Source organism: Pinus tabuliformis, chromosome 3_1 (genome assembly GCF_031772625.1).
Source record: "Pinus tabuliformis cultivar Carrire ecotype Pingquan chromosome 3_1, CPIR1, whole genome shotgun sequence".
Lineage (NCBI taxonomy): Eukaryota > Viridiplantae > Streptophyta > Pinopsida > Pinales > Pinaceae > Pinus > Pinus tabuliformis.
The window spans coordinates 46,763,492-46,785,826 of record NC_142301.1 but is presented as its reverse complement, the minus strand read 5'-3'; the positions used below and the strand labels follow the sequence as shown (position 1 = coordinate 46,785,826).

The 22,335-nt window shown below is 37.0% G+C and overlaps 1 protein-coding gene and 1 pseudogene across 3 annotated transcripts in view; one reads left to right on the top strand and one right to left on the bottom strand.

The window, feature by feature from the left end:
• Positions 1-22,335, top strand: part of LOC149185697 (putative transcription factor bHLH041) — a 182,074-nt gene that overhangs the window by 119,211 nt on the left and 40,528 nt on the right. The gene's annotated exons all lie outside the window — the stretch shown is intronic.
• Positions 642-1,602, bottom strand: LOC149185698 (bifunctional nuclease 1-like; annotated as a pseudogene).

Sequence of the window (22,335 nt, the reverse complement as noted above, 5' to 3'; positions counted from 1 at the left end):
CTATCCATAAAATAAACCAGTTGAAGTTATACGCTCCTTTGCATCTAGCGGGTTTCCACTGTCCATGGTTTGCTACGTCTCTTGTCAAAGTGCGGCATATAGAATTGATGCTGCGTTGTAGAGGAAATTACTCTCTAGTCGTCTTCTGAGTTGAAAATGAAAATGGAGCATATGCATAGTTGACCACAGTGAAAATTGAAGAAGCTAATGAGATGTTGTTGCATTTCGTGCTGGCGATGTCGATCTTCTTTACAAGTCATATGATAGAAATGTGACCAGCTCTGCCTTGAAACAATGTGAGGATGTTGCGTATTGGAAAGCTGCAGAAGTGGAGCAAGTGTGGTGCGAAGGCAAAGAGAAGTGCTGATGCATGAGCGTTGAAAGTAAATTTATCAGAGAATTGAAGTTATAAAAACGATTGTTTCTGGCCAATCCTCCTGTTGCCAGCCATTCGTTTGTTGGATTGAATTCAATGGCTCAAATGGAATCTAATTTGCTTCCACTGCATTGACAATCAATCATGGTATGGACTTTGAAATCCCATTCTGATTTCTTGATCTCTCCATTAAAACAATACTCTATATCTGTTTTAGGGATTTCTGCATCCGCATCAGATTCTGATTTGTCTACCGAAATCTCTCTTATGTCTGCCATCCAAGTTGTGCAATTGTTGAATATTGATCTGAATCGCAGTGGAGTGCTGCGACTATTGCTTTATTAACATATATTGGGACCTTGCAATTTTTAGCCAAATTGATGGCATCGGATGGGCGTGCATCCACACTAAGCATCGCCTTCTCTTTTGGCTTGCCAATGTATATGAGAGCATAATATGTGTTCACCACTCTTCCTGTGATTCGTACCATTCGCACTTCATATCCAAGAGTTCCCACTAAATCTCTCATCAACTAAAATGGATTTGGACGCCCCCCTTTCGCATCTTCGTGTAATGCATCTATAAGCTTTCCAATAGAAAATTCACCAACAATAATTGGCGGCAAGAGGTTTCCACCACAAGCAATTCTGAGGAAATTGTTGGATTTCGAAACCGCCAGAGAAGACCATGTTCAATAAAGCTGATTTGATCGACCTCAGATTCTTTTGCTTCATTTATGGGTGTTTTTAACTGGTCAGATGAATGCCATAAGTTTGATGATCCTGATAACCCCTGCTTTCTCAGTTGTTGATGTTTCACTAGCTTAGTGTCAACCACATGGGCCTCCACATAATCACCATCATTCTCATCCCATTGATTTGAGCGACCACGGGAAGAATTATCAGAGGAAGAGGAGGAGCTGTTACAAAGCACCACCAGCCTTTGTTGTGATTGAGATTGACCCTTATTTTTGCTACCCTCAAATTAATTCCACAGATTTTCATAATTTGCACAGACAGGAGATGTACTGCGTTAATAGCGTGACAAAGGAGCACTGTTGACACCATTATTGTAGAAGATCGCAGGCTCATAAAATATTGCAGAGTTGTGAAGCGTATACGTGGAGGAAGTGACATATTTTTAAAAAAAGACCAATTATACTTGCCAGCATTCACCAAATTGAAAAATCCCATTAAAATTAGAATGGTTCCCAGCATCATCGCCATTTTTATCATGCATGTTTGTGATGATCTACGCTCTATTTGATTCCTTCGTTCCATCCCATAAAGTTGCAGGGTGAAACGCTGCATAAGAGTATGCGAGTTCGATTCAGATCCGATTTGAGTCAGCCTTGGGAGAGTTGTTGGTAATCTGCGATATGCGGGAGTTTCTGCTGGACCCATTACATCCCCTCTTGTTTTGTCTCCCGAAACACTAGGCTTTACTTCTCCAAAGGCCTCTCGTCTTTCTCAGCCGACTATGAAGAGATCTAACAATACCAATGTCAAAAGAGCAATAGTTTTTAACAGATCAAAAAAAGATTCCTCCGCTCCTCCTGCTTGTGAGCAACCTGGAACCATTCAACACCTCTGAAAAGGAAGCCAATTTGGATGATGACCTTACTCAAAGTTTTCAATCTCCACAGTCCCTTATAGCCATTGCGTAGAATCCAATTGTTTTTTTGATGGGCTTTGGATTGCTATTGCAGGAAAATCGCTAAATTTCATTTTTGTGGGCGTGGAAAAAATCTTTTCATTCAGGGAAAGCATTACTTTATAAATATTGTTGATTTTCACGGAATTTTGATTGATATTGTAGGAAGTCAGCCAGCCTAAGCCAGCAAGAAGCCAGGCAGCAACAAACTAGCGTTTGCAGTTTGCAGTCAGTCAGCTAGCGTTCCAACCAGTTTGTGTGCCAAGGTTTTAAGGTAATTTCCAGTTCCACTCAACATTAATGATTGGTGAAATTAAAAAGTGGAGTTGGTAATTAGAGTTTTTTTTAAATTGTAATTGTGATTTGCAATTAAAATCATATTTTATTTGGAGGAATAAGATGAATGCGAGAGGAATGAATATGGTTTTATGACCATACGTGAGTGCTTTTTTAAAAAAAGGAGCTGCCGCATGTGTTGAAATTTCCCAGTGAGTGGATTTACTTGACATGAAATTGGAGATGCATTTTTATATGCATGAAAGTGGTGAGATTGTGAGTTGGAAGGATGGTTTTTCGCTCTGTGTAATTGAAGAAATAAGGAATGTTTCCATTTGTATTTGGAGCGATAAGGTGCATTACATTTTGTAAATTTGAAGAATATTTTGTGGAGATACAAGTGTCTTATTTTGTATTTGGAGTGATAAGGGAAAGTTGTTGTAATTCAAAGTATTGTTTTACTTTGAGAGGGATCGTGTCACTATCCATTCAGATTTTGAAGGCGAGGTGTTTCAAAGGGTTGTCAGCTTGGAATTATCATTGCTTTAGATGTACTCAGTGATTAATAAAGATATCATTTTTTTGGTGTTGATGTGTCCTAGATCCGCCCGAAATTGAATAAGGGGATCTAAGGTACACTATGTGTGTTTGATGGCGCATGTGTTTTATGGCTTCATGTTTTTTATTTTTGATTTGTGTCTAGTTTTGACACATAAATGATCTCATTTAACACACATGAAGTTCAATGCAAGCAAGCACAACACTTGTAACAAAATAGCATCAAGAAAGGATAATTAAGTTCAACACATGCATTTGCATCACTACAACAAATAATCAAAGTTTTCAACATCGGCATTCTACCTCAACAAAAAAATTCACTCAATACAATCAAGTTCATGAATCTGCAGACTCCAGCATTTCAAAGCAATGTTTACATCACTACAATCAAGTTAATGAATCTGTAAACTTCAACATTTCAGAGCACAATCTACATCAACATTATTGAACTTGTAATCAAACTCAAATTACATTGAATTGTAAGGGTGCATTTTCGGTTGAAACCGACACCCAAGTCTTGGATTGAGTCAAATTAAATTCATTGTAGTGAGTCATTAAATCATTAAGCAATTTTTGGGTGCATTTTCGACAATGTTCGACACCCTTCCTTTAAGCATAATCACGTGAATGCACGAATTTTAATTCTAACGAAAACAAGAAACAAGTTCACATCTCCTGCAAGCGAGCGTGAGTATTCATTCAAGAAATTTGCTTCAAAATAGTACAAAGTTCAAACCTTCAAGCGAGCCAGAGTGAAGTTCATTACAACAATGATCAAAGCAACCAAGCAAGTTCCACTCTAACACCAATCAAGCAAGTTGATATCGACATCAAGTGAGCGTGGCTATTCATTCAAGTGAGCGTGAAGTCATTAAGTAAGGCAAGTGAGCGTTCACACAAATGCGATCGTCATTAAGCGAGCGTGAATTTCAGAGTCTAAGTAAGAAAGTTCTACAACTCTAGCAAGTGTTCCCAGCAAGTGCAATAAGCAACAAATCAAGAGAGCGTGCCATTCAAGTCCCATAGCAAGCGAGCCTGTCATTCAAGTAACAAAATCGAGTGAAACAATTCAAAGCACGACATCTACGACAAGGGAGCCTGACTTTAAGTGAGCAAGTTCAGATGGCGCAACATATTCAGTGGTTAAACATTCTTCACAATGTGATCATCTCTAGTGATGAAGACATGGTGCACATCAGCAAAGAAACTCTTGCTGATCTTTCACGGCATCTACAACAAACACATGAACCATTAAGTTTCTTCAACTAGAGTCACAACTACAAAGAGATGAGCTGCAACAAAAGAGTGCTTCTTCCAAGTCATTCAACCATACAGATGAAGATAAAGATGTTGATTCCAAATCACTCATCCAAACAACTTCAAGTGTCGAAGTTGTTCATGATCAAATTCAAATTTCTTCCAAATCCATCATCAAGCCCTGGGAAGAAATTCAAAATAACAAGAATCGACGAGCCTTAGGATATGTCACTGATGACACCAACTTACATATCCCAGATTATTCCAAGCCAATTAAGTTTGTCAGTGCAGGATTTCTTGCACAACTCACCTCAAAAGGTTCTGAGAAAGTTGCAGACAAACAAAATTGCACGCAACCTGAAGTTGATGTCCAACCGAAATGTTCTTATTGTCAAAGAACCGGTCATATGGAAGATCAGTGTTTTGATCCCCATCCTTGTTGCCATTGTGGGAAGCCCAATCATTCCTCAGAAAAATATCGCAACCAACAAAAATCAGCCAGATTGAAGATACATTATGAATGGATCGATCCTTGGGAATGGTCTTCCACAGTTAAAAGATTGTCTCAATTCTACAACCGACTACAATCACACCTAGTGCAGCCAGCAGTGAACCGATGATGGTACTCTCATGCAGTTGAACGAGGGAGTACAACAATGAAACTCTCCTACACCTAAAGGGGGGGAGTTCAGATATATTTTGGAGAAGATTGTCTCTCCTTTCAGTTGACAAAGGGGGCAAAATTTCAATGAAATTGACAAGTGGTTGTCAGACTGAAAGTCTCGACAACATTAGCGAAGCAGCCAGTGGGCATCTTCATCAGCCAGTGGGCATTTGTCATCAGCAGTGAGCATCAGCAAATTCACAAGTGCGCGATCGACAACCAAAGCAGCAGTGAGTAGCTTTCATCATAGCAAAAGCAACATTGAGTTGCTTTTCGACATCTTCAGCCAGTGGGCGATCATCATCAGCAAATACGCGAGTGGGCGTTCATCAAATTGTGTCAATGGACACCGGATGTTGTTTTCAAGCAAAGGACAATTGGATCCTTTTGCGGCTTGGCACATGATGGAGTTGTCAAGCGTCCTTCTGAGATGAATCAGTCACGCAGCTCACTCAGTCTCTTCATATTGCAGTTTCTTCAGCATCCAGATTTGGCGTTTTTTCAGGCAATGTTTTTGAAGATCAACATGAGAACTTGGAAGATGGTTCCTCGTTCTTATTTTGGATTTATCATTGAAGGAGGGAATGTTAACCTCTCTCATAAAACAATAATAAATCCAAAAATAAATAAATAAACTAAATATTCCAAGTTAGAAATTTGTGCCTAACTCTTGGGTTGTTCCTCTAAGATAGGAGTTAGTTTAGGTAACTCCTATATTGGTGTGTGTTTGGTGAGAAATTATCTCAACCGAAGGAGAAATTATCTCAACCAAAGGTGTCTAAGATAGCACGCACTATCTTGAGACATTGTCTCTCGTATATTTATTTGTAACACTATATTCAATTATTTTGGGAATGGAAAATGTGAGAGAGAATACTTGAGGAAGCCATGAGGCTAAAGCCTTTTCCGCCATTATTTGGTGTCTAGTTTATTATGTGTGTTTTATATATTTGTCTGAGTTAATTTCTTTTTCATTATTCCAGAATAAATTTGCATTTAATAGTGCCTCCATGCTCTTTTTCTCTATGATCTCAGTTGAGCAATTTCTTTACACTATTATTACAAACACAAAGAACTCGTGGATTTACCACTCTTCAGGGCCTTCCTCAATTGAAAGGAACTCGCCATTAGGGAATCCTTCGAGCAATTTTTTTATGCATGAAACTCTAGCCATAACAAAAACATTGTTTGTGCCTTCTCGACTATCTTTGGTCGACCCATAAGACATTTAGCAAAAACTACATCACAAATGTTTTTCGCACACCTTCTAATATCTGCATCAACACTTGAAAGCCATAAAACTTACAAACTTCCCACAAGAATGGCATTGGTTTGGAACCTTATTGTTGCTTGTTGTTTCTTGGCACGGTTTATGCCCTGAGAGAGGACGAGATTAAACTTTTTTGTTGGAATACAGGGAATCTAGATAGGGGTCTTAGATGAATCTCGAAGGACATCACACTAAGCCAGTTTTCCATGGGAGAGGTGGTATATGACAGATGTAGAGGAGTGGTCAAAATATGAATCAATCGATGTCGGAAAATAAAAACGTCGAGAAGAGGGTGGTCGAGAATTCTAAGAAGAAGATACATCTGAGTTTCCTAGTAATTGATCCAAATTTATATTTGTAGACTCCCCCGAATTCTCCATTGCCATGGTGACTGATTATTGTGATGTTCTCCATAATAAATGTTAAAGTATTTTGAATTGACTTCCTACACGTTGCAGATATTGTTGGGGTCACAGGACGAACAGAGTGCACAGACACAATGAATGAATGGAATTTTAGGCACAAACATGAATAGTAAAAGCTACCATTGTTGGTTTTGTGTCTTGAAGTTGTATAATGCACTGCACCTCATATATTGGTTCATATGCCTAGTTACATGTCGATTAATACTCTCTACATATATTTTCCATTGTGGACTTGAAGAATAAATAACTTGTGTAGGCTCAAGAAAGAATACCACTCGAGTTTTGTAGTTGCTTGGGAGAACTAAATTTGAGAATATTTTGTAGTGAAATTCTATTGTGAGTGGGTGTTTTTTTCATTAGTTCATAGTTGTGATCAGTTTTTAAAGTGTAAGTTTGATAATGAAGAAAATGGTCAGACCTAATGATGCATTAAAGTTGCTAAATACTATGATACTCTCCATTATTGATGGGATGGTAAACATAAGCAAGAACATTCTATGTGATATTAAAACATGTCTGCAGTATACACAGTAGAAGGCATACTTTTTGGAGCTTGAATTGCAGCTTCAATGAGCAAAATTACAGTAGTGGAGTCATCATTTTGAACATGTTTCTATTCAGAACATTGAAACAGACTCCAGTAAGTAGCAAGTAAATAATGTTGTAGTTGATTCAGATCTAGTGCCCAATGAGGTAGCATAGTTACATGCAGATGCAGATGTTCAGTCTGCACTTCCCAAGCCCATCAATAGACCTTGGGAAGAGCTTATCCAAAACAAGCACATAACTAGTCTTGGATATGATAAGGAGGTGTCCTTTCATATTCCAGACTATTCCAAGCCCATTCAATTTCAAAGTGTTGGGTTTCTTCATGGTAGTTCACCTTCACCTATTCCAGATTTTGCTTCTCCACATTTGCAGCCAAAAGTTGTTAAAATGTCAACACTATGACTGAGTTGGCCATATGAAATATCATTGTTTTTATCTTCATCTCTATAAGCATTGTGGTTAGCGTACTCATTCATTAAACATAAGCTTCAAAACAAGCCTCCTGCAAGAACAAAGATTCAACTTGGATGGATTGCTTCTTGGCAATGGGGATCAACAACCAAGAATATATTTAAGTCATATATTAGAATTTCTTCTAGAGTATTGAAAAATATTGCAAATGAGTTTTCTCCATCATCTCACCTTGTAACTTATAGGGGGGAAGTGATGGTCATCTACAAGCTTCAAAGCCACATCAAGCAAGTCTGAGCCACAACATACCATACCATATTCAAAGTTGTAGCCAGAGACAAAGATGGCCTTGAGCATGCCTTCAGTTGGTGGTAAGCCTTAAACCATTTATGCGAGGTTGAGACCTCCCTTAACGTAATTGGGGACACTTCCTCTAGTATAAGACTTCAGCTTCTTCCCGTTTTTGGAAGAGTTCCATGAATTGCATTAAACATTCTAGAGTTGGTGGTCATCCTTAAACCACCACAAGTTGTAGACCTCCCTTGTTTAGGTTGAAGGTCTCCCTCTCTAAAGCATTAGGGACACTTCCTCTAGTATAATATATATTCTTCTTGCTAGACTTGGAAGAGCTTCAGGAACTGCACTAAGCATTCCAGTGTTGGTTGTCATCCTTAAAGCACCCAATTATACCAACATTTGAGGGAGCTCATTCATCTTGCCGTGCATTTTTGCACATTTTGTATCACAAGTCTCTTATTAGACTCATACATACCCATTCAGATTAAGGAGGGAATGTTGGACACCTAATCCACCAAGGTTTAAGATGTGGAAGTTGAACGGTCAAAGGAGTCCAAGAGACATTGGAAGATGAATCCAACACTCAAAATAATGTATTATAAATGTACATCTATGTTAATAGTAAATGAAATTCATTGTTCTATCATTTATGATTGTTCACATCCCATGTGGGTCTAACATACATAAATATATCCAATTCCTCTTTGTGACAAACATTGTCTTAGTGTGATAATCAATCTAAGAGTTGTTGTCACAATGTTACATTGCATTGCAATTTATTCAATGCCGCACTGCGACATAAAAAAATAGGGATTCTAATATTAGGTTTTATCATAAGGGGTTTATAATATTAGGTTTAATATTTATAATATTAGGGTTTAATATTAGGGTTTATAATATTGTGTTTTCAATATTGGGTTTAATATTAGGGTTCAATATTTGGTTATAATATTGGGTTTACTATTGTGTTTAATATTACCATTTATAATATTGGGTATATAGTATTGGGCTTAATATTAAGGGTTATAATATTGGTTTTATAATGATAGGGTTTATAATATTTGGTTTAATATTAGGGTCTAATATTGTGATGTTAGAATGGTATGGAAGTCTATTCAACATTGAACTATGACAAGAATTGTTGCAATGTGATAATCAACGTGTCAACCATGCTCGCAATGTTACATTACATTGCAATTTATTCAATGTCACATTGCGACATTTAAAAATTAGGGTTTAATATTAGGGTTTATAATATTGGGTTTAATATTAGGGTTTTTAATATTAGATATGATACCGGATTTATAATATTTGGTTTAATATTAGAGTTTACAATATTAGGGTTTTTAATGTTATGGTTTATAATATTTGAGTTAATATTATGGTATATGTTATGATGCTCGAATGATACATAAATGTTTATGATATTGGGTTTAATATTATGGTTTAATATTGAGTTTAATATTAGGGTTTATAATATTTGGTTTAACGTTAGGGTTTATAATATATAGTTTAATATTAGGTTTTAATATTTTGATGTTGGAATGGTATAAAAATATATCTAACGTCGGATTGTGACAAGCATTCTTATAAAGTGACAATCAATCTCACAATCATTGTGGCAATGTTACATTACATTACAATTTATTCAATATTATGTTTTAAAATTGGGCTTAATATTAGGGTTTGTAATATTGAGTTTAATATTGGTTTTATAAGATTGGGTTTAATATTAGGGTTTAGAACATTGGTTTTAATATAGGGTTTCAATATACTTACTCACTTAGTTGAATACTTAACTTATCTTTACTTATATTAAAACTTTATACTAAAACTCAATGCTAAAATTCAATATTAACTCAATACTAATATTGAATAGTAAAACCTCATACTTATCAAATAATTATATATTAATTAATACAAATGTTATAATATTAATATATTATAATTACAATATATTAATATTAATTATTATAATATAATAATAATAAAACATAATTATTCCAATTATATATTAATTAATATCAATATTAATATTAATATTAATATAAATTTCAACATTAAATCCCTACCATGCACATTTTAATTATTAATGTGGTTGATGTATGACATATATCAACCACATTTACTAACGTGGTTGTGCATGTGATTGATATACACCTATTGGTGTATATCAACCACATTTATTAATGTAGTTTTTCTAGTTTTAACGTGAAACACTAATCTTGTACATTTTATCCTTTATAATTCTAGAAAATCACAAAATGATCTTATGACAATGTGTTGGGATGTTTTGTTTACTCTCCCCAGTCGATGTGTTAGGACACTTCATTTACTCTATGCACGTAAAGAGGGTGTTTCAGTTTGCTTGGATTAAATAGGTGACACCCATATGGTTGTGGCTAGGTTATGATTTGTTTTCATACACAATCATGGTGCGTTGTGGGTTTATTTTCTTAGGATTATATTTAAATTTTCAGGTTTCATTGCCCAAATTACTTCGACAACAAAATTGTAAAACTTTGGGAAAAATGATTAATGAACAATTATTACCTTGTTCCTATTTCCTTAATATATCACTGGTACTGCTTGCTTGATTATACCCAGTTTATCATTTCTGAGTATAAGAAATTATTGGAGGTAATTGTTGATTATGTGTGTTTCAATTGGTGACATGTTGATATATCAAATAAATTTTTAATTTCCATTAAATAATCTAAGGCATTAGATATATTACTCTTAATGGAAATCATTTAAGTTGGGGAGCCCGATCGAAGCTGACATAAATTATGTCTTTCAATATGTTCTATCTCAGTTTCAATAATGTATCAATCATAGTGGATTTTTCTAAAAGTTTTTTCAAGAGATTGAGCAAGCACTTGGCCCTGTGGAATAATTACCCAAGGCTATGTTTTGAATATTCTACTATAATACTTCCTCATGGTTACAATTCTTGAAGCTTTGAAACATCAAAAGGTTGCAAGCTACCATTCATATTCCATAGTTAGTTTTGTAAGGTTAAAAATAAAGACATATGATGTTGAATGTGTCATTAGAGAAATTTCGAGGTCTAAAATGGGCTTAAAAAATGTACAACCAAAATCAAGTTTATAAGAGCCAATAGGATTCAAGATGATGATGTCAACCATGGGGGATGATTCACCATTTTTGGAGTAAAAAATTAAAAATATTAAAAAAAGAAACTATTTTTTCAACTTATAACCCTATGGTTTTACTCAAATTTCGATCAGGAGCACTCGTTGGATGCATAATTTGTTCTTCATCCAAGGAGTACCCATATTACATACTTTTGATGGACCCTCCTACACAAAAAATGAGAAATACATGGAAAATGTGATTGCAATCACGTTTTTCATGCATTTCTCATTTTCTATATAGCAGGGTCCATCGAAAGTATTAAACATGGGGACCCCTTGGATGAAGAATTAAATTCCTCATCCAAGGAGTGCTCTCATTCGAAATTTTAGTAAAACCATAGGCAAATAAGTTGAAAATATGAGTTGAAAAAGTAGTTTTTTTTCCCTCTAAAATTTTATGATGTAATTCAATCTTATTTTATTATTTCCATTATTATTTTATAGTATTCCTTAGGAGGCCCATTTTACACCTTAAAATTTCTCTAATGTTTTGTAATACTATTGTCATTACTACCTATGGGAATTTTAATGGCTCAACAGCCATATATGGGAAAACAATAGCTTTGATTTTGAAAGTTGAATATATGATTTTTTTTTTATATACCACATCAAGTTACCTACATTCCTTTTCTTATCATCAAAGTGTTCAATATTTGACAAAATATTAAAAAAATAGTTCTGGGATTCAAAATTTGCTTAATCTTTTTTGTTTGTTCTAAAAGACTTTCTAATTGAACCTGGCATGTGTGGGATGGGGAAGAATTGTAGGAATATGGATGGATATAAGTCGTATTGGGGACCAACCCTATTTTGGAGATTCTCAAGAAGTAACCCTAACCCTATTGTAACACCACGTTGTTCAACGTCAACATTCTTTGTCAAGCAAGGTGAAGTATGATACCTGATAATGTTGGGCTTATGTTGTTGACATTTTATTCTTGGGTTCTAGGAGTATGATTTGACATTTTCCACAAGAATATTTAAATGGATGTGTCTATGCCTTTACCTTTGTTTGCAAGATCGGTTATTGTCATGGCTATTGTATAAAACCTTGAGACATTGTAATTTTGAAGGGATATTGTGTTGACTATAGTAAATTTAGTAAAATAAAATGTAATGTGAATTAATTAAATAATATATAAAAAGGACTATTATACCTGACCATTGACTAACTTTGTGATGAGGATAGTTTTCTTTGCATGCATGCATGAGATTGATTCTCCTTTTGCTACTCCTTTTGCTGAGAGGATTTTATCTCTTCACTACTGCAATTTGTTTCTATATGTTTGTGTTGTCGATAGTTGTAGCATTTTTTCTTCCTTGAATTTATTTTGTCTTCTCTTCTAGTAGGCACATGATTGTCCATTTCTCCATATTTTTATTTCATGGTGCATGCTTCTTCTTGAAATCCCAAATCGGTCTTGATGAGAGGAGTTCTTTGACTATTAAGAATTTCATCCAAGAATCTGGTACTCATCTCCAACATCTGATATCGAGATAACTGATTATTTTCGTTTTCAAGCTCACATCTCAAGGAGGATAATTTTGCTTCTAACTCCTTTACTGCTTCCTCACACCACTTTTTATTTTCCTTCCTTCTTTTAGCTGAGTTTTCAAATTTAAAATTTCTTCTTTATAGGCACACTCCTCTTCATCAAAATTTTGCAGTAACATTAGTTTATTTTTATTCTTAGTTGTGAGCCTTTTAATATTTGTTTCTAGGGCCATTATTGGATTTCTCTTCCAAACTTGCCAATACTTCATCTTTGTTGTTGATCTCTTCTTGTAGTTCCTTTAGATAATTGTTTGATCCATCATTGCTATCACTAGTGCTTTCATCTTCATCTTGTGAGTGTGTGGTGCTTGCTTCTTCTTCTTGTGAGGATACTTGATTTTCCATTGCAATAATTGTGGATTCCTTTGCATTTTCCTTCTCATCAGCATGTGAGTGGCAGGGTCCTTCATCCTTCTTTTAAATTTGCAATTTTCCTGCACAATTCAAATTCCACAACCTGTCCAGAATCTCTTTTGCAATGCCATAATGTCTCACATAAATATTATCAGATCTAAAAATCTGATGCCAAATAATAGCTTTAGCCATATCATTAAATTCATCCTTTATTCCATAATCCATTGATAGAAGAATATTTTCATCAAGAGAAAACAAATACATATCTAACGGTTTGTAGATTTCTATGGTGTGTTTTTTGAGAAATTGAATTCAGATATTCCACAGTGTTCATCTTTTATTCACCAATGTTTCGAGTCTAGACCAAGACTCATCATCAGGACTCAAAATGATGAGTCTTGGTCTAGACTCGAAACGTCGACGAATAAAAGATGAATATTGTGGAATATCTGAATTCAATTTCTTAAATACATATCTAATTTCACCTTCCATGTTGCAAATTTACCTCTGTGAAGAATTGGAATTCCTTGTTGATCTAGTTTGAGAAAATAATTTGTAAACTTTCTACCAATACTCCCCAAATCTACTCTCCAACAATTAAGTTGTAACCAAAAGCCTCGCTCTAATACCGATTGTTATAAATGTAGAGCACTACCCAAGGTGGGGGGCGGGGGCGTGTGAATCAGTAGTGAAGGAACTTATATATTTTTGACCAATTAATTAATCCTTTAAAAATTCACAAAATTGAAATTCATAAGGAGAGATCATAGCATCAACCATAAGCATGAAACCATAAAAACAATCAACACATGAGACATAAATATTTTTGGTGGAAAACCATCTCTATGATAAGAAACCACCCTTGTTTCTATTGTGCTACTTCTAGTTCTCTTATTAATCAAATAAAATCATTTACATCAATTTATCTAGCCTCCACTAGCAAGGAGAAACCACCCCTTTGTTTAATATTGTTGGCATCCACCAGCTAGGAAGTCTTTATTCACACGACTCTACAAGCCACCACTTGTTGAAAGCAACCACTCCCAATGAGCCTCGCCCAACTACCACTGGAATACCTACCACCATAGATGGAGATATAATGCTCAAAATATTATTTTGTCGACTACCACCAACAAGGAGCCACCACCCATATCAAAATGTCAGAGCCACGCTTTCATTCATTTTCAAATGGGACTTCAAGGAGAAATTTACAACTTAATAATAACATATCAATCTCCATAAAACATATAATCAATCGACACAAACACTACATAAAATAATTTGATAAACACGTCAACAAAACCCTTCTATGTAGTAAATAATGTTTCTCACAAACAAATGTTGCACCCAAACAATAATTTGAAGGACACACAAGTTTCTACTAATCACCAAATAGGTCTACAACCAATCATTACTTCTGTTATCACAAAATCATGCCCCTGATAGGCTGCTGATCAGGAAGACCTTATGTAACTCTTTCAAACCAACTTTTGGCTGAGGCTTAGCCTCCTCAACCTGAGAGGGCTCTCTCAAAGGTTAATGATTTTGATAAAGATTAGATGGCTAACTCTATGAAACAAGTGAAAAATATGAATGGTTGAACATGATCAGTAAACATCCATTGGGCTTATGGAGTCAACAACAACTCAATATAACAATGAACTCAACCCTACATGGAAGTCAAGGCATTCAGCGTTTAAACATTCAGAACATAAACTCATATGGGACCACACAGTTTATAAATGTATACAGGAAGTTAGAGCACATTCAGTGAATTCTGAGTGATTATACATCCATACCACTGTAAGAATTAAGAAAAGGACAACATCACATATTCTGAACATAAAAAACCCTTCATGAATCCTGAGAAGTAAAGTCAAGCATGTATTACTGAAAATGAGTCTTACATAGGCCAAATACAAGCTTTTCCATAAAATGTTCCAACCTGTTGTGGTCACCAGCAACCCCCCTCTTTGTTTGATATTAGTAATAACATCAAGCAAAGGGGGACCCTTAACCAAAAAATCCAAAAAATATTTTTGTTTGAAAAATCTTTTGTATCAACTCCCTAAGAGCTATATCGTGTCACAAAGGAAAAAGGAGCGCTTTCCCAAAGCGCATAAACACACTGAGGAGGAGCGACGCGAGAACTCATCGCATCGCTCGCATTAAAAGCGCTCAAAAGGTGAAAACCTAAAGAACCGCCGACGGCCGATATGCGACGTCGCACGTCACAATATCGCATAAGCAGCACAAAGTGACAAAGCGAAAAACCTTGCGACCCTGCGATATTGCGATATGCAATCTGCGACCATGCAAAGCTGCGACCTGCGATCTATGGTGTGCGACAAATGAGACTATCAATCGTTGCGATGCCATCGATTTACCTCGCAATCTTCGATGCTGCGATGCAAATCGCAAAAGCCAATCGTCGCAGGCATTCCTCGGCATGATCTGTGAGCCCAAAATTAGGCGCGCACCTTACGGGAAATTAATGATTGTACGCCTGTGTATCCAAAGATGATTATGTTGCGTTTTTCGAAGAGTCAAGTCATAATGGGTGACATGATTATGCATTCATTAGAAATTAATTGCTTTCATGTCAATCTTTTCTTCTGTCTCTTTTCATTTACGTGAACTATAAGTCAGCAACTGATATAAATCTATATGCAGGAAACATCTAAGGAAAAGTGCCAGAACTAGAAGAACAGAGAGGAGATGACTTCGCAGATGGATACCGCATACAGCACGACCGCGGATCCCAGAGCATCACTCAACAAATGCTGATGGAAATAGGCTATCTAGGACTCAGAGTCAAAGGCGCACAAAAGCAAAGCGTTTATGAAAGATCCTGAGTCCCAAATTGGGTAAAGCAAAAAGAAAAACGCTTAAGGGGAAAGACGTCTCAGAAAAGCCTGGAACAAAGAATGGAAACAAGTTTCAATTAAGAAAATCGTTCAGGCAACAAAATCCCCAGCTCATTGAGTCATTCACACGGCCGGAAACCGAAATAGCAACAGCACAATCAGTTTGAAAGAAATCTGAGTTGTACTAAGTATACACGCCGTGAAGACACTCCTCCAGAAGAGCACTTTCAAAAATATCTTCTAGTTTGTGAGAAAGAGGTGCCAGCTCTTGTTATTTCTAATTTTCAAGCTCGAACAAAAGGAAAGGACAAGCAACCGACTCTTTCACGGCGAACAGTGCATCGCTTACAGCACTAAGGAGTAGATACAGAAATGGTTAGAAATTAGATTCAGTTTTTAGAAATAAATTTGTTTTAGTAAAAGGGCGGTCATTTGAAGCCGTTCCCTAAATTTGTGTAATTAAAATTAGCCAGTTAGTAGTATTTAACCCTTCTCATTGCATTGGAGAAGGGTCCGGAAATTTGTCAAAAAACTTGTCCTCAGAACATGCACTTTTGCACCCTTGGAGGGGGTTTTTGATGAATGGACGGATCAAGATTTATTTATGTTTGCATTTTAATACCTGCTCCTGATGTTGCACTTCTGTACTCTTAGTAGGCATTAGAAGTAAGTAGAAATAGATCATTATTGCTTCAGGTCTGTGAGTATAAAGTTAGTCATAAATGGTACTTTTATCTCTTGACTAGTTTCTGCTTGCATTCTTAGAGTAATATACAGCTGATGTTGTTTATGTGTTAACGTATGAATGAGTGGACTACCATTTGGCACTTTTGTACGGTGGAGTCATTGATTTATGCTTAATACATGAATAACTGATTATGCGATATGCTGTTCACAACCGTTTTGTTTAACTTCTTATGCAGGATGGTTCATCTTAATTGATTTATATTCTCATAATAGCTGAATAATCTTCATTACCAGTTATTGTGTGAAATCTTTCTATATCGCATAATGGAAAAAGTTCTATCCCGGGTTAGCGTAGATTAGATGTGTTGTTCTTGATAGATTAAAGTAGTATAAAAGTCAGTCTCAGAGTCTAGAACTAGATTAGCTTAGAAACAATTCCATATATTCATTATCAAATTCTACACACACACACATCACCAAACTCTACACACACACACCCCCTTAGAACGGGAAGTTGGTCCCGTTATCCCCAGTCGGACCCGCTACACCAAACGGACACGGAGCTGCCAACCAAGTTCCCGACCAGGTGGGTATCCCCCTTGTTGTTGACCCGAGTTCAGGGCCCTCAACATATTTGGCGCTAGAAGGAGGGCACGAACTATGAATGGCACCTAAAGAAATATCAAAATACCATTCTGAGAGTAATACACCCTCATCAACTCCCTCGACTTCTCCAACATGGTTAAATCCGGAATTTGAAGTCGCTCGAGTACCTACCACTGCTACATATTCGAATATATCAGACCAATCTATCATTGATCCCCCTGAAATTCGAACTTTGATTCGTAAACTCCAGGGATTCTCTATTTTTAACCAGAAGTCTGATAAATCTAAAGGCAGCGTGACTTCGCAGTACAACCCTGCTCATCCCCTTACCAGATCAAAGAGTGAAAAATTTGGCATACAACCAAGTGAACTCCCTCTCCCTACCAGAAAAAGAGCAAGGAAAGCACCACCAGAGTCTGACAGTCAAACCCCTTCATCCACTTCGTCCATATCAACTCCCTCACCGCGAAGTCAACCACCCACTCTTTCATTCCAACTCACTCACCCATCTTCTACAAACCTTCCTCTTCAAACATCAAAGATCTTAATATCTTCATCTTCTCAGCATCAGAGATCGTCTTCTGCACTTCCATTAACTAGCAGCTCAACGATGGCTCAGTCTCCATGGAACAATCCTGGGGCGGTTTTAATGCCTCCACCCCTGAGTGCTATACCAGCCCATCCTGAGAAATGGCTGCCTAAATTCAATCCGGAAGCAGGAATGCTAGCCGAGGAACATATCAATAATTTCATGCTTTCTGTTAATCTCAACGGAGTCACTAACAAAGACGCTGTTGTCCGGCTTTTCCCTTATACAATGCAAGGAACAGCCGGGTCATGGTACTTTTCGTTACCTTCCGGATCCATCACAAGCTGGGACATTTTTCAAAGTCAGTTCCTCACCAAGTTTGGTGATGACAGATCCACGGCGACATTGATCAATGACCTATCTAATCTTAAGGCTGAGGCTAGAGAACCCATTAAAGATTTTAACTTAAGGTTCAATAAGATCCTCAACGAAATCCTCGCCGCCTCACAACCCAGCGAGGAAGTAAGATGTGAATAGTACATCACGGTTTTACCTCCAAACTTGGCTATCTTCGTAGATAGGGCAAACAAGACCACCTTAGTTGACAACTTGACAGAAGCGTTAGCAGTGGAAAAACGCGTGGTAGCCCTAGAAAAGAGATCCGCTATAGAAGAACACAAATCTAAGAAGATCTCTTTCAAAGAAGACACCAAGAAGAAGCAAACGAAAGATCCTTTTGATTTGGAAGGATTACAAAAAGTGTTGAAAGCCATGTCAAATGAGATGATTGATATTAAGAAACAAGTAGCAGAGACTTCTTCGAAAAAGCCCTTTAGGACTTTTAAAAGAAATCCTCCCATGGAGGTAATACCACCTAGTGTTGTCTCAAACGTTGAATCTGAAGAAGACGAAGAAGAAGAGAATACCACTGAAGGGCAGACCGACGAGGAAGAGGTCGTAGAACTACAAGGAATGTGGGACTTCATCCTCCCACAAGAAGAGGATCAAGAAGCATTGCCTGTTAGCACGAGAAGCAAAAATCAACTTGATCCTCCCCTAGATACCCCAAAACAAAAGGGCGCAAGCCCTGCATTAAAAGAAAAGGTCGCAACAAGAAAGACAACTGCTAAAGCGACCCAGTTTAGCCCAGTCCAATCTGATCAAATGCCTCCATCAAGAACACTAATAGTGTCGGATGAAATGGAGTATAACATCATCGATGACATGAAGAAGACTAGGGCTAATATCACTCTGTATGAATTGAGTAAATTGAAACACCAGCAGAAAATAATGATGAAAGAATTACATGTTGTGCCTACTACATCTTTACCTACAGTTGTAGCTTCCCACAATCTGGGAAGGCCTCCAACCAACACGATCAATAAAATTGATCCAAATGACATCGCCTTGATTGGAGGAAGATCAAGATCTCATACTCCTCCTTTTCTTCTCACATATGAAATCTTCAACAAAAACGTGCACAATTGCTTGGTCGATTCTGGTGCTTCAACGAATATTTTACCCAGGTCAATATGTGCCAAATTGAATGTGCAACCTCAAAAATCCGCAGTACGTATAGTTCAACTTGATCGATCCCAAGTCGAAGTGATTGGTGAACTCAATCAGGTGACCATAAGATTGTCGTCTAACGCAAAAGTGTGTCAGGTTATCGACATTCTAGTAGCTGATATCCTTGAATTCTATGGTTTGATTCTTAGCAGGGATTGGTCGGAAAAACTCCACGGATATTTTTCAACCGATTGGTCTCACATGTGGTTACCATACAATGGTAAACCAAATGAGATAAAGGTTGAACGAGAATTGCATCAAAAATACATAGTGACTGAACTGGAAGGAGAAAATGAGGCCATAACGTACAATAGCAGCATTGTAGGCAATTACGCAATAGATTCTTTCCTAGGTAATTTCAATGCTCATATTTCACCATACTTAGAGAATTCAGTTTTATCCCAATTTGAAAATTTCTCCCAAACTGATGACTCAAAATGTTTTAGTTTTTTAGATAATTCTGTAAATACATCTTTATTTTGGAAATTATATTTTGACGGATCTAAATCAAATGAGGGAGTAGGAGCAGGATGCGTGTTGATTAACCCAGACGGGAACAAGATTATGCTCACATGCAGACTTGAGTTCGATTGCACGAACAACACAGCGGAGTACGAAGCCTTGGTTCAAGGCCTATACAAAGCAATCGGATTAAACATTAAGTATCTTCAAGTCTTTGGAGATTCGGAGATCATCGTAAAACAGGTACGTAACACCATACATTGCCTATCAAGTCATTTAAAGCATTATCAATCATTAGTTCAAGATCTCACTGCACATTTCGTAGCATTCAACATCTCGTCAATTCCAAGAATTCAAAACGCGAGCGCAGACCTGTTAGCTAACGTAGCCTCTAGACTTATCCCTTCTGAAGATTTTAGTCCTGATAGGTTTTCAATAGAATTAATCTTTAGACCATCCATCCCTGACAATATCACCAATTGGAGAGTGTTCAACGACGATCCTGACATCGTAAATTTCCTTACTTCTGAAGGATCCTACTCAAATCAGATAATTGACGAAGACAATCATGATCATCAAATACAACAAAATGGCTCTAACAATGCTATACCAAAATCGGTGGTCAAGTTAGAAGATTTATATGATTTGAAAAGTCGGTTTAAAAGGTCAGCCAATGCTAAACTTTGCAGTTCTACCCTGAACTATGAATTAGTAAACCTAGGGACCGATCAGAAGCCACAAAACGTTAACCTAGGTCACGGCCTAGCCCCTGAAGAGAAATCAGCATATATCCGTCTTCTGAGACAATACAAAAACGTTTTTGCCTGGAATTACGATGAGCTAAAAACATACAACACTTCTATCATTCAACATGTTATCCCTATGATTGACAATGAAAAACCTGTCCAGCAGAAGCTCAGAAAAATACACCTTAACCTAGAAAATCAGATAAAAACTGAGCTTAATAAGTTGTTGAGAGACAGAATAATCTTCCCCGTCAGGCATTCTAAATGGGTATCCAATACGGTGCCCGTTAGGAAGAAAAACAGAGACATTAGAATCTGTATCGATTTCTGAAATCTCAACAAAACCTGCCAGAAAGATAACTTTCCCCTCCCACCTATGGAGCAAATATTACAGGCGGTAGCAGGCTCAGAATTAATGTCATTCCTGGATGGATTTTCAGGATACAATCAAGTACTGGTGCATCCCGATGATCAGTTAAAGACTACGTTCCGAACCAAATGGGGCACTTATGCATATCGGAAGATGCCATTTGGTCTGATCAATGCCGGAGCTACCTTTCAGAGAGCCATGGACATCGCGTTTAAAGGGTTAGTCAATAAATCAGTAGTGATTTACTTGGATGATATAATAGTGTACTCCAAAAAACGAAACAATCACCTCAAAGATTTGAAGCAAATCTTTCAAAGATGCTTGAGGTATGGGATTTCGCTCAACCCAAAGAAGTCTTTCTTTGCGTTAAGCGAAGGGAAGTTGCTCGGATTCATAGTGTCGAAATCTGGTATTCATATAGAACCCGACAGAATCAAGGAAATTTCCAAAATATCCATACCCCATAACAAGAAAGCCATGCAATCCTTCCTTGGATAGATCAATTTTGTCAAAAGATTTGTCCCGGATTTTTCACGTATTATTTCTCCATTACAAAATATGATAAAAAAGAATTCAAATTTCAAATGGGGTCTAGATGAGCACGAAGCGTTCAACTTAATCAAACAAGCTATCATCAATGCTCCATCTTTGGCCACCCCAAATTTTTCAGAATCTTTTACCTTATACACTTTTGCCTCAGAGAAATCCTATGCCGCGATTTTGACCCAAGCAAATCAAGAGAAAGTGGAAGCTCCAATGGCATTCTTTAGCTCAAACTTACAAGGTGCTGAAATTAATTACTCAGACGTAGAGAAACAAGCATATGCTGTTTTCAAAGCGATCAAATATTTCAAACCTTTCTTGCTTAAATCCCACACTAAAGTCGTAGTACCGTTTCCGGCGGTAAGAAACCTTTTGGTGCAGAAAGACGTGGGTGAAAAGAGAGCTAATTGGATTACCGCTTTACAAGAATACGATCTTGAGATCAAACCAGCAAACATCGTAAGAGGTCAAGGCTCCTGCAAGATGTTAGCCGGAGCATCGCAAATCCCGAAGAACTCATCTGAAGAGGTACAAGCGTACGAGGTAAGCCTAAACGATGCAGAATCATCATATGCTGACACCATTTATTTTCTTAAGAACGGGTATGCTCCATCACGTCTGGATCATACCAAGAAAAGAGCTCTGAGATTAAAAGCTAAACAATACCAGCTCATAAATGATGTCTTGTTTAAAAGGAATTACGATTCTGTGCTTCTTAGGTGTCTTGAGAAAACTGAAGCCGAAAAGGTTTTGCAGGAACTCCACGATGGACCAGCGGGCGGACACTATGCCGGAGATGCGACTGCACATAAAATCTTGTGTGCAGGATATTATTGGCCCACGCTGTTCAAAGACTCATACAATCACATAAGGAAATGCCAAGTCTGCCAGACTGCTGCAGGAAAACAAAGGAAACTGTCCATGCCGCTACAACCAGTCATCATCGACCAACCATTCAGTCAATGGGGCTTGGACATAATAGGTGAGATCGTTCCTCACTCTTCTAAGCAGCATAAGTATATCCTTACGGCAACTGATTATTTTACCAAATGGGTAGAAGCAGTTCCTCTCAAGACAATTCATTCTGAAAATATTATTGAATTCATAGATCAATTTATCATCACTAGGTTTGGATTGCCAACAGCATTAATGT